Source organism: Mustela erminea, chromosome 2 (assembly GCF_009829155.1).
Source record: "Mustela erminea isolate mMusErm1 chromosome 2, mMusErm1.Pri, whole genome shotgun sequence".
NCBI lineage: Eukaryota > Metazoa > Chordata > Mammalia > Carnivora > Mustelidae > Mustela > Mustela erminea.
Window position 1 is genome coordinate 164,300,658 of NC_045615.1, and position 12,251 is coordinate 164,312,908.

Sequence of the window (12,251 nt, forward strand, 5' to 3'; positions counted from 1 at the left end):
CTATGCCCCTAACATCGAGCATCCAGCTATATAAACCAATTAATAACAAAATCAAAGAAACACAGACACAATAATAATACAATAATACAATAATAGTAGGGGACTTTAACACTCCCCTCACTGAAATGGACAGATCATCCAAGCAAAAGATCAACAAGGAAATAAAGGCCTTAAATGACACACTGGACCAGATGGACATCACAGAGTTTGCAGAACATTCCATCCCAAAACAACAGAATACACATTCTTCTCTGGTGCACATGGAACATTCTCCAGAATAGATCACATCCTGGGTCATAAATCAGGTCTCAACTGGGATCAAAAGATTGGGATTAAAAAAAAAAAAAGATTGGGATCATACCCTGCATATTTTCAGACCACGATGCTCTGAAGCTAGAACTCAATCACAAGAGGATTTTTGGAAAAATCCCAAATACATGGAGAATAAACAGCATCCTTCTAAAGAATGAATGGGTCAACCAGAAAATTAAAGAAGAATTGAAAAAATTCATAGAAACAAATGATAATGAAAACACAGTGGTTCAGAATCTGTAGGACACAGCAAAGGCAGTCCTGAGAGGAAAATATATAGCGATACAAGCCTTTTTCAAAAAACAAGAAAGGTCTCAAATACACAACCTAACCCTACACCTAAAGGAGCTGGAGAAAGAACAACAAAGAAAGCCTAAACCCAGCGGGAGAAGAGAGATCATAAAGATCAGAGCAGAAATCAATGAAATAGAAACCACAAAAACAATGGAACAAATCAACAAAACTAGGAGCTGGTTCTTTGAAAGAATTAATAAGATTGGTAAACCCCTGGCCAGACTTATCAAAAAGAAAAGAGAAAGGACCCAAATAAAGAAAATCATGAATGAAAGAGGAGAGATCACAACCAACACCAAAGAAATACAAACAATTACAAGAACATATTATGAGCAACTCTACGCCAGCAAATTTGACAATCTGGAAGAAATGGATGCATTCCTAGAGACATATAAACTACCACAACTGAACCAGGAAGAAATAGAAAACCTGAACAGACCCATAACCAGTAAGGAGATTGAATCAGTCATCAAAAATCGCCCAACAAACAAGAGCCCAGACCAGACAGCTTCCCAGGGGAATTCTACCAAACATTTAAAGAAGAATTAATACTATTCTCCTGAAACTGTTGCAAAAAATAGAAATGGAAAGAAAACTTCCAAACTCCTTTTATGAAGCCAGCATTACCTGGATCCCAAAACCAGACAAGGATCCCATCAAAAAAGAGAATTACAGATCAATATCCTTGATGAACACAGATGCAAAAATTCTCACCAACATACGAGCCAATAGGATCCAACAGTACATTAAAAAGATTATTCACCACAACCAAGGGAGATTTATTCCTGGGCTGCAAGGTTGGTTCAACATCTGCAAATCAATCAATGTGATACATTACATTAATAAAAAAAAAAAGAACAAGAATCATACAATCCTCTCAACAGATGCTAAAAAAGCATCTGACAAAGTACAGCATCCTTTCTTGATCAAAACTCTTTAAAGTGTAGGGATAGAGGGTACATACCTCCATATCATCAAAGCCATCTATGAAAAACACACATTATCATTCTCAATGGGAAAACACTGAGAGCTTTTCCCCTAAGGTGAGGAACACGGCAGGGATGTCCATTATCACCACTGCTATTCAACATAGTACTAGAAGTCCTAGCCTCAGCAATAAGACAACAGCAACAACAACAACAACAACAAAATTAAAGATCCGAATTGGCAAAGAAGAAGAAGTCAAACTCTCAATCTTTGCAGATGATATGATACTTTATGTGGAAAACCCAAGAGACTCCACTCCAAAACTGCTAGAACTCATACAGGAATTCAGTAAATTGTCAGGATATAAAATCAATGCGCAGAAACCAATTGCATTTCTATACACCAAAAACAAGACAGAAGAAAGAGAAATTAAGGAGTCGATCCCATTTACAATTGCACCTAAAACCCTAAGATACCTAGGAATAAACCTCACCAAAGAGCAAAAAATCTGTACTCAGAAAACTATAAAGTACTCATGAAAGAAATGGAGGAAGACACAAATAAATGGAAAAACATTCCATGCTCATGGACTGGAAGAACAAATATGGTGAAAATGTCTATGCTACCTAAAGCAATCTACACATTTAATGCAATTCCTATCAAATTACCATCCATTTTTTTCAAAGAAATGGAACAAATAATACTAAAATTTATACGGAACCACAAAAGACCCCAAATAGCCAGAGGAATGTTGAAAAAGAAAGCCAAAGTTGGTGTATCACAATTCCAGACTTCAAGTTCTAATACAAAGCTGTCATCATCAAGACAGTATGTCACTGGCACAAAAACAGACACATAGATCAGTGGAACAGAATAGAGAGCCCAGAAATGGACCCTCAATTCTATGGTCAACTAATCTTTGACAAAGCAGGAAAGAATGTCCAATGGAAAAAAGACAATCTCTTCAACAAATGGTGTTGGGAAATTGGACAGCCTTATGCAGAAAAATGAAACTCGACCATGTCCTTACACCACACACAAAAATAGACTCAAAATGGATGAAAGGCCTCAATGTGAGACAGGAATCCATACAAGTCCTAGAGAAGAACACAGGCAGCAATCCTTTCTACCTCAGCCACAGCATTACATTGTCAAAGGCAAAGGAAGCAAGGGCAAAAATGAACTATTGGGACTTCATCAAGATCAAAAGGTTTTGCACAGCAACAGAAACAGTCAACAAAATGAAAAGACAACCAACAGAATGGGAGAAGATATTCACAAATGACGTATCAGATAAAGGGCCAAAATCTATAAAGAATTTTCAAACTCAACACCCAAGGAACAAATAATCCAATCAAGAAATGGACAGAAGGGCACCTGGGTGGCTTAGTGGGTTGAGCCGCTGCCTTCGGCTCGGGTCATGATCTCAGGGTCCTGGGATCGAGTCCCGCATCAGGCACTCTGCTCAGCGGGGAGCCTGCTTCCTCCTCTCTCTCTCTCTGCCTGCCTCTATGCCTACTTGTGATCTCTCTCTGTCAAATAAATAAATAAAATCTTAGGGAAAAAAAAAGAAATGGACAGAAGACATGAGCAGACATTTCTGCGAAGAAGACATCCAGATGGCCAATAGACACATGAAAAAATGCTCCACATCATTTGGCATCAGGGAAATACAAATCAAAACCACAATGAGATATCACCTCACACCAGTCAGAATGGCTAAAATCAACAAGTCAGGAAATGACAGATGCTGGCGAGGATGCGGAGAAAGGGGAACCCTCCTACACTGTTGGTGGGAATGCAAGCTGGTGCAACCACTCTGGAAAACAGCATGGAGGTTCCTCAGAAAGTTGAAAATAGAGCTGCCCTATGACCCAGCAATCACACTACTGGATACTTACCCCACAGATACAAATGCAGTGATCAGAAGGGGCACACGCACCCAAATGTTTATGTCAGCAATGTTCACAATAGCCAAACTATGGAAAGAGCCTAGATGTCCATCAACAGATGAATGGATCAAGAAGATGTGGTTCATATACACGATGGAATACTATGCAGCCATTAAAAGAAATGAAATCTTGCCATTTGCGACGACGTGGATGGAACTAGAGGGTATTACGCTGAGCGAAATCAAAATCAGTCAGAGAAAGACAATTATCATATGATCTTTCTGATATGAGGAATTTGAGAGGCAGGATGGGAAGTCATGGAGGGTAAGGAGGGAAAAAATGAAACAAGATGAAATCAGGAGGGAGACCAACCAAAAGAGACTCTTAATCTCAAGAAACAAACTGGAGGTTGCTGGGGGTCATGGGTAGGGAGAGGGTGGTTGGGTTATGGACACTGGGGAAGGTATGCGCTATGGTGAGTGCTGTGAAATGTGTAAACCTGATGATTCACAGACCTGTACCCTGGGGCAAAAAATACATTATATGTTAATTAAAATAAAAAATAAAAAAATAACTAAAAACTATTCCCTAACCTAGGAAGGAAAATAGACATCCAAGTCCAAGAAGCACAGACAGTGCCAAACAGAATAAACACAAGGTGGTAAACCATGGCACATAAAAATATCAAAGATTAAGATAAAGAGAGATTCTTAAAAGCAGCAAAAGACAAAAGTTATCTAGAAAGGAAAATCTGTAAGGCTATCAGCTGATTTTTCAACAGAAACTTTGTAAGCCAGAAAGAGTGGTATAATGTAGTCGAAGTGCTGAAGGGGAAAACCTACAACCAAACATAAATGTTGTCATTCAGATTTGAAGGAAAAAAAGAGCTTCCCAGATGAAACATGGATGGACCTAGAGGGTATAATTCTAAGTGACATAAATCAGATTGAGAAAGACAAATATCATATGATTCCTCTCATAACTGAAATCTTAAAAAAAATTAATAACCAAACAAAAATCAGAATCAGAACTATAAATACAGAGAAAAAACCGATGGTTTCCAGAGGGGAGGCAGGTAGAGGGTTGGGCAAAACAGGTGAAGGGGAGAAGACGGTACAGGGCTCCCGTTTGGGAAGGAATAAGTTAAGGGAATAAAAAGCAGAGCATAAGGAATACGGTCAATAACGTCATAATAGCGATGTAATGGGACAGATGGTAGCCACACTTGTGGTGAACGTAGTAGCATAATGTATAAACATGTCAAATCACTAAGTCGTACACCTAAAAGTAATACAACACTGTGTGCTAACTATGCTCAAATTTAAAAAGATCACTTAAATGGACTAAACAAAACATAATGAGCTGTGAATACCCAATCTCTGCATAGATAACTATCTTTGTTTTAAAAAAAAGAGGAAAAAGAGATACATCTTCATTTTTTCCTTCCAAAATTGTATCTAGAGCAATTCTGCACCATGGAAGATTTTAAATTTATACAAATCAAAATACCTTTTTTGTTTTAGTTAACCCAAAATAAAATACCACTTAGAGAAAGCTGTGGATACAAAATCAAAATTTTTATTTCAGAACAGTCTGGACACAAGGGAATCCAGACCAATTCTGAGTTGAAGGGCCATGAATTTTTCAGAGTCATATTCCCTTCAATTAACAGAAGAAACTGCATTGCATCTGCTTTGCCCTTTGTGACATTTCCCTGTATAACCTCACCTAGTCACCTCCTGCTTCCAGGTTTAAACTCATTGGTATTCTCTTGCAGAGAGACTGTCATTCTGAAATGCTGGGTGAATTCAGGCTAGAAAAGCCAATTAGAGGACCAGCTTGAAGAGACCTGCTGAAATTCAGAGAACCCCAGAAGAAATGGGCAGGGACCGTATTTAACATTTAACAAAGAGAGCTGTACTTGGAGGCATTACTATTTCTCATTTGCTCCAGAAATAAATGGCAGAAGCTCTGAGCCATCCAGTTCAGGCCTCATCTCCCACAGCATTTATACAAATACATTGCTCTTGGATAAAACGAATGCTTAAAACTGCAGACCCAAACCACCCCGGAAGCCAAGTCTTCTGAGTCAGAGATACTAGGCTGTAACTTCAGCAGGTCTGAGCGAGCCTTCTGTCTGTGGCCTGGCTCCGGGTATTGGAGAATTAAGGGAGAGAAGACAGGAATGAAGGAGACGTTGGCCGAGCCATAGGGGACTGAGACATGGAGAGCCTACAAACGCTGGTCAGACTTGGGCTGCTCTCCACCAAGGCAAGGCCGGAGAACAGGAATAGGATGAAAAGTGAAATAACTCCAAACCCATTTAATAAATGCCGTCACATTAAAAATCCATGACACACTTTCAGAGCCTCAGCCTAAGGCTTCCATTTTCCAAATACTATTCAATATAGCACAAGTTCAAGAGGGGGAAAAAGCACTGGAGAGACAGTTCCCTGGAGCTCATGGCAACAGAATTTGGCCTACATTGCTGAAATGCCCAGTTTGCCCTTCCAGGTCTTTTAAGGATACAATTCAGAAATTAGATTACTGCAAAAGTTACTGTCAGTGGGTCTGACTCACAGCCATTGGTCCTTTGAACAATACTTGTCTGAAAACCTTCCCTCCTTCTAGAAAAGTAAAATAGCATTTTTAAAAACCAATGTCTTTTCTTTTTATTTTCATTTTTCTGGGAAAAAATAGTAGGCTCTCCTAGAATCCCTATTGTTAGACTCTGCAGAGATGATCTCTATCTCTTTCAAATGTATCTCACTGGTTTCATCATTTTTTATTTGGGCTGCATCTTCCAGAAAGCCACCGGGCATCTTTCATAGGCCACGAAAAGATAATACAGATGAAGGTAATACGGACTCCACGTCAAGGAGCCTGATTTCCTTTCCAACTCCTGCCAGGACCTTCAAGGGGAACTGCCACCACTAGAAAGCAGTGACTTAATTTCCGTTAAGCTGGATTCATCGTTCGGATCCTTAACGCTATGTAAAAGGCCCAAGCGACAGGTGGAAACACGTGAGCTGACAGATTTAAACTCTCGGGTGCACATCTTCTAGTTTTCATGTCTTCACGCGCCCAGAGCTAGCTGCCCCGTTAGAAACTCCCTTGCGCGATTGTTACACAGTGTGCCTCTTTCCTTACATTCTTCCACGCGGGGCACAGATCATTCCCGGGGCCTCTGGAGGCTCCGTGCAGGAAATCCAGAGCCCAGAACAGAAAGAGCACTTGAGAAAACACACAGATCGATGTAGGAACTTGAAGACAATCGAGCAAAGGCTATGAGTCATTTAGGGGAAGAAAAGAAAAAAGAAAAATTGATCCAGCGATCACACTCCATGGTATTTATCCAAACGAAGGGAAGACATCTGTTCACGCAAAATCCCGCACGTGAACACTCGTGGCAGCTCTCTTTGTAACTGCCAAGCCTTGGAAGTGCCAAGGGTCCTGCAGCAGGTGAACAGATGAGCCAACAGCGGTACCTCCGGACAAGGACGGCTGCTGTTCGGCGCTAAAATCAAATAAGCTATCAAGACACGAAAAGACATGGAAGCACATTAAATGCATATTATAAAGTGAAAGAGGTCAGTCGGAAAGGGCTACATATTGTCTGATGCCAACAATGAGCCATTCTGGACAGGGCAAACAGTGGAGATGTTTAGCTCAGTGGCTGCCAGAGGCTGGGAGTGGAGACTAGAACAGGGGATGCTCAGAGGACGTTTTGGACAGCGAAACTGTTGTGTATGATACTATAATGGCAGACACACGTCATATGCTGTGTGAAACCCACAAATGTACAACACCAAGAAGGAAGCCTAATGTACACTACGGACGTCGGGTGAGAACAAAGCATCAGACCGGGCTCGTCAGTGTGACAGGTACCGCTCTGTGCAGGACGCTGAGAGCGGGAGAGGCTGTGCGTGGCAGTGAGCCTTGAGCGGGGGTGCAGACAGGCCAAAGGACTCAGCTGATGGAGACTAGAGACCGAGTCAGAAAACGAAAATACCACCACAGGACATGTGCAAGAGCCTTCTTCCGTCTTCAGCAGGAAAAACTACAGGCTACTTCTCCGGGGACCTGGGACCTACACTGGGCTCCGTTATCGTCCATAACACAGTTAGGCGTATGGCTGTTTTTCCAATACACTCGTCGACATTGCAGAAGCTCTCAGACACTAGGAGCCACAAAGAAGGGGCAGAGAAAAGGGTCAAATACTAACGAAACACCGTGTTTGTTTGCAGGAGGGATTTTAGTGGCATGGACAAGGGGTATTACACTCATAAGTGAGGAGGCTCGCGGGGAACGAGCAGAAGGACGGAGGTGATCACGGGCTCGGCGCCCACACGCCAACTCGTGCTCAAATTCGAGCACTGACTCCCGCTGGATTCGTTCACGACCCTACGTCCTCTAATCAGTTCATATTTCCTCCAGAATTGACCTTCCGGGTAAATAATGCCATTTTAGGAGCAAGGATAAGCTCTTTGCCCGACCCCAATTTGTTCCCTGCCTGCTGGTGCCGGAAACTCCGCCCCTCACTCCATTTCATTAGCTCCGTCACCCAGTAAAATGCAAACACTCTTAGGAGAGATTAGACTTTAAGCCCTGTAATCCACATGTAACTTACTGTGAATTTATTCATCAGATCTGAAAAGAAGGTTTTAATAGAAGAAAGGATATGCGTAGTTAGCGCGAGATCTCTGCACACCAGAGAAACGTTTGGGCAAGAGACAGATGACTTAGAACACTCCGCTAACGGTGGGCTTAGCAGTTCAGTTTTCTTTCTGATTGAAATCAAATGAAAACAGTGTAACCGCTGAATCTTTGCAAAGCAACCAGAACACTGATTGTTTGCTATTTTTACTATTAATATTGTCATTCATCTTGAAAAGACACTGTGGGAGGAGAAGGTAAGACTAACGGAGAGGGGACAGAAGAGCCTTCGATGTACTTCAGCTCGCTCACTGGGTGCTACACCCGGCAACAGAATATTCGTTTGCCAAGGAACGGCTACCGTGCTAGCCTCCAGGCCAGCTCCCCCTTAAAGTTCTGAGCAAAACTCCCACATAAAGCCCTTCCTGTAGGTCTTTAGGAAGACCGCAATGCTTGGCACTTTTAAGCAAACAGAGTAAACACAGAGCGGAGATAAAGCATGAAAACAGTCTGCTCTATAGAGGAGTGGTTCCTGGTCCTATCTCAGCGACTTCTAGAGCTCCAAGGCCCCTCCTGTTCCGGGTCCTGTCCCCAATCTACGGACCATGCGAGAGCGAAAGGCCCCAGAGAGCCCCGGAGCACCCAGCCTGCAGCCCTGACCTCTCCCGTCCCTGCACACAAATATCCTGGGACCTTCCGCCAGGCCCCGGGAGCTCTCCAGGGCTGCTGCTCCCAGCTTCTCGCACCCAGCCCCTGTGCCCGGTCACTTACTCAAGACGTTAAGAGCATGAAGTCTGGAGCCAAGCGGGCTTTTTCTGACCCTGCCTCACCCTCGATGGGTGTCTTAGTACATCCAGGTGGTGTAACAAAACACCACACACCGCGTAGCTCATGGAAAACAGAATATACTTCTCACGGTTCTAGACACTAGACGTCAGGGGGCCGACAAGGTCGGGGGGGGGGGGGAGGTTGCCACGTGTCACGGTCCTTCGTGGTGGAAGGACTAAGGAAGCTCTGTGGGGTCCCTTCTGCGAAAGCGTTAGTCCTCTTCATGAGGGCAGAGCCCTCATGACCCGGCACCTCCCCAAGGCCCCGCCTCCCAGTACCATCACCGGGAAGGGTTAGGACTTGAATTTGAGGGCGACACAAATAGTCAGACCACCGCACTGGGCAAACAGAGCTGAACACGCCTGTGCCTCAGTTTCCTCATCTACAAAAGGGAGCTAAGCATGGTACCCATTGCTAAATTATTCTCTCTCGTCTCCCAGCCCATCTTTCTGTCCCTGCTCTGGGACACTGGCCGCACCTACAGAGCCGGCCGGCGCCCTGTCCTCAGAGGCCTGAATTTCAACGCCGTGGGGCCCTTTGCTGAAGTATCTAAGACGTTTTCATAATGCCATCTGTTTCCCTTGACGCCTCAGCCCTGGGGTGAGACCGGCTTCCCGGTGACTGGTGACTGCTCTGCCCGCCCGCATGGCTTCGGGCTCTCCATTACCTGGTTACCCGTGTGCTTCAGCCTCTCCATTACCTAGTTAACCTTACAACCGGTTAACAGTTCCTCATGTCAGATTGTGTCTGTGCGAGTTATTGGTGTAACTTCATTCCGCTGACGACCCTGGGGCGCAAGCACACTTCGTCGGAGGGCCACGGGGAGAATTCAGGAGCGCTCACGGCTGTGCCCAGAGTGCGGTGTTGGCTCAATGGCTGTTCGCGGTGACGAGCTGCTGAGTGTTAAGTCTGGGCTGGAAGCCGTGTCTGCCCATCCTCTTCCCGAAAAACAGTGTTTCACTAGTAAATACAGCTCCCGCGCATTCAGGCACTGGGCTGAGAGTTTTCACAGATGTTACCTCTTTTAATCTCCGTAAGTACCTCTAAGAAGCTTTGCATTCTTGAAGTGTTTTTTTCTCTAACAACTGACATCAAGAAAGGTATTCCGAGTTAATAAGTCCATTATCCTAAAAGGTTAGGCAAGTACTCCAACAGGTTCAAACATCGACATTAGAATAATAATTTTTTAACAGCGTCTCCAAATTCTAATAAATCTATGTATATCATTGCCCTATATATCACCAGTAATTAACATAATTTAAATATATGTAAGAGTGTGTGTGTGTGTCTGTGTGTGTGTGTCTGTCTGTGTCTGTGTCTGTGTCTGTGTCTGGGGATTAAGATTTTGGCATTTCAAATTTTGCATTGTTTTGTGTACCTAAAGGACCAATGAAATAATACAGGATTTTAAAAATGAAGTGTCTTTTTTACATTAGGCATTAGGATATAAGTGTTGTCACAGATGTTATCTCATCCTGTTTTATCCTTAAAATATACTACTCCAGTAGGTACAATCACCTTCTTGGTACAAACATGTCCAAGGTCACATAGCTAGTAAAGTAACCGAACCAGGAACTGAAACCAATTCTTTCTAACCCAGAGCCCCTGTTTTTGGCTGATTCACCACGGGTCACAGGTGAGGGTCGCTCTCTATAGTGGATCCTGGGAGAGTAAAGTTTACTGAACACAGGAACTGAGCTAGAAACAAATCCCTTCACCGTGAAGGGCTTAAAAAATGAGAGAACTGAATCTGGTACATTATCTTCTGACCTTGCTTTCAGAATTGCTCGTAAGCCCTGGGAAATTCTCAACTTCTGTCCCTGGGTTTCCAGAATCTCTCTCCTTCCATTTCATTTCAAGGATTTCTTCTCCCCTTTCGGTTTTGCTATTGTAGAAGCAAAGTAAATGAAAATATCAAGATACTTTGCTTCTGGGACTATCCTTACCTTCCAAAAACAAGTCATTCTCTTTGGAAAAAACAAAAGCATCCAGCAAAACCACGGTATTTTAAAGGAACAATGCAGGAGGGAAGAAAACATACCTTTTGCTTCGTGTTTGACTCCAGGCCGGCTCGGGAGTGACTTCTGGACGAGAGGGAAAATAAAAAAGAAATCTATGAAGAACACGGTATAACCAGAGGACTGATTCTGAAGTCACTTCTTCTAGCAGGCGGAAGTTTTAGGTCAAAATCCTTTCCCCATCGTTCCTTCACCGCCTGCACAGTATAGACCCCGGTGCTGAATTCTACGTGCGGAGCCGAGACTGTACAGATGCACCCACACCTTGTCAAGGCCCTGCTCACACGTGCTGACTCAGCAGCTGTCTTAGAGGACGCGGCAGAAATCACACTGCGGCGCAGGAGAAATGACCTCCAGTGAGAATAAGACGGGGAAACGGGGGAAAATGAATAAAAGAAAAGTCTGAAGGAAAGACGAGAAGGAGAAAGAAACAACCTTCTGTGAAGTGGGAAAAGACGAAATAGAAGCAGAATGAGGAAAAAGCGCATTTATGGCAAGATTTCCCAGGGCATTTCTACGGGATAGTCTCTGCTCTTTCAGTACATCATTATTAGACTAAAACAAAGCTCTCAAAAACGTAGTTTTTATAAAAGGCTTTTTGTTTTCCAGTTTGTTCAGGATTAGCTGACCTTACTTGGAATTAGGAGAGGCAGGACAGGCATTACTCTACGCATGAACATCGTTTGGTGTAGAATACCAATCTGAGTTTGCTCCCAATGAGGAAAAAGCAAAAGTCAAACCATGTTTAGCATTCAGAAAGTGAATATATTTGGCTCCAAGTGTACCATGAATCAAAGTTTAACTCTAAACCAATTACCACAATGTAGCTAGAAAGACGTCGAATTCAGTCGTCCTCAAACTATTGGACCTCAGGACCCTTTACACTATTAAAAATGACTGGGGCTCCCAAAGGCCTTTGTTCAGTGGCCTATGTGCGCGGGTATCACTGCATTAGAGATTGGAAGTGAGAAACTTTTTAAAATACGTTATTTATCAATTCATTTTAAAATAGCAAGGAGAGGGGCATCTGGGTGGCTCTGTAAGCTAAGCGTCTGCTGTCGGCTCAGGTCATGACCCCGGGGTCTGGGATGGAGCCCCGCATCGGGCTCCCTGCTCAGCAAGGAGCCTGCTTCTCCCTCTCCCTCTGCCTGCTGCTCCCCTGCCGATGCACTTACTCTCTCTCTCTCTCTGAACAATAAATAGAATCTTAAAATAAAATAGCAATGATAAACCCATTCCATGTTAATTAAAATATATTTGTGTATTTTATGTATATTCCTGAACACAGAATCAGAAAACAGCATGTTTTTCTATTTTCTGCAAT

The 12,251-nt window shown here is 43.2% G+C and overlaps 1 long non-coding RNA gene across 1 annotated transcript in view; it reads right to left on the reverse strand.

The window, feature by feature from the left end:
- The window catches only part of LOC116585274, a 319,368-nt gene extending 308,368 nt beyond the window's left edge, over positions 1-11,000 (reverse strand). Inside the window, exon 1 of the long non-coding RNA XR_004283533.1 lies at positions 10,951-11,000. This is a non-coding gene — a long non-coding RNA (uncharacterized LOC116585274). The remainder of the gene's footprint in view (positions 1-10,950) is intronic.
- Between the last annotated feature and the right edge of the window lie 1,251 nt (positions 11,001-12,251).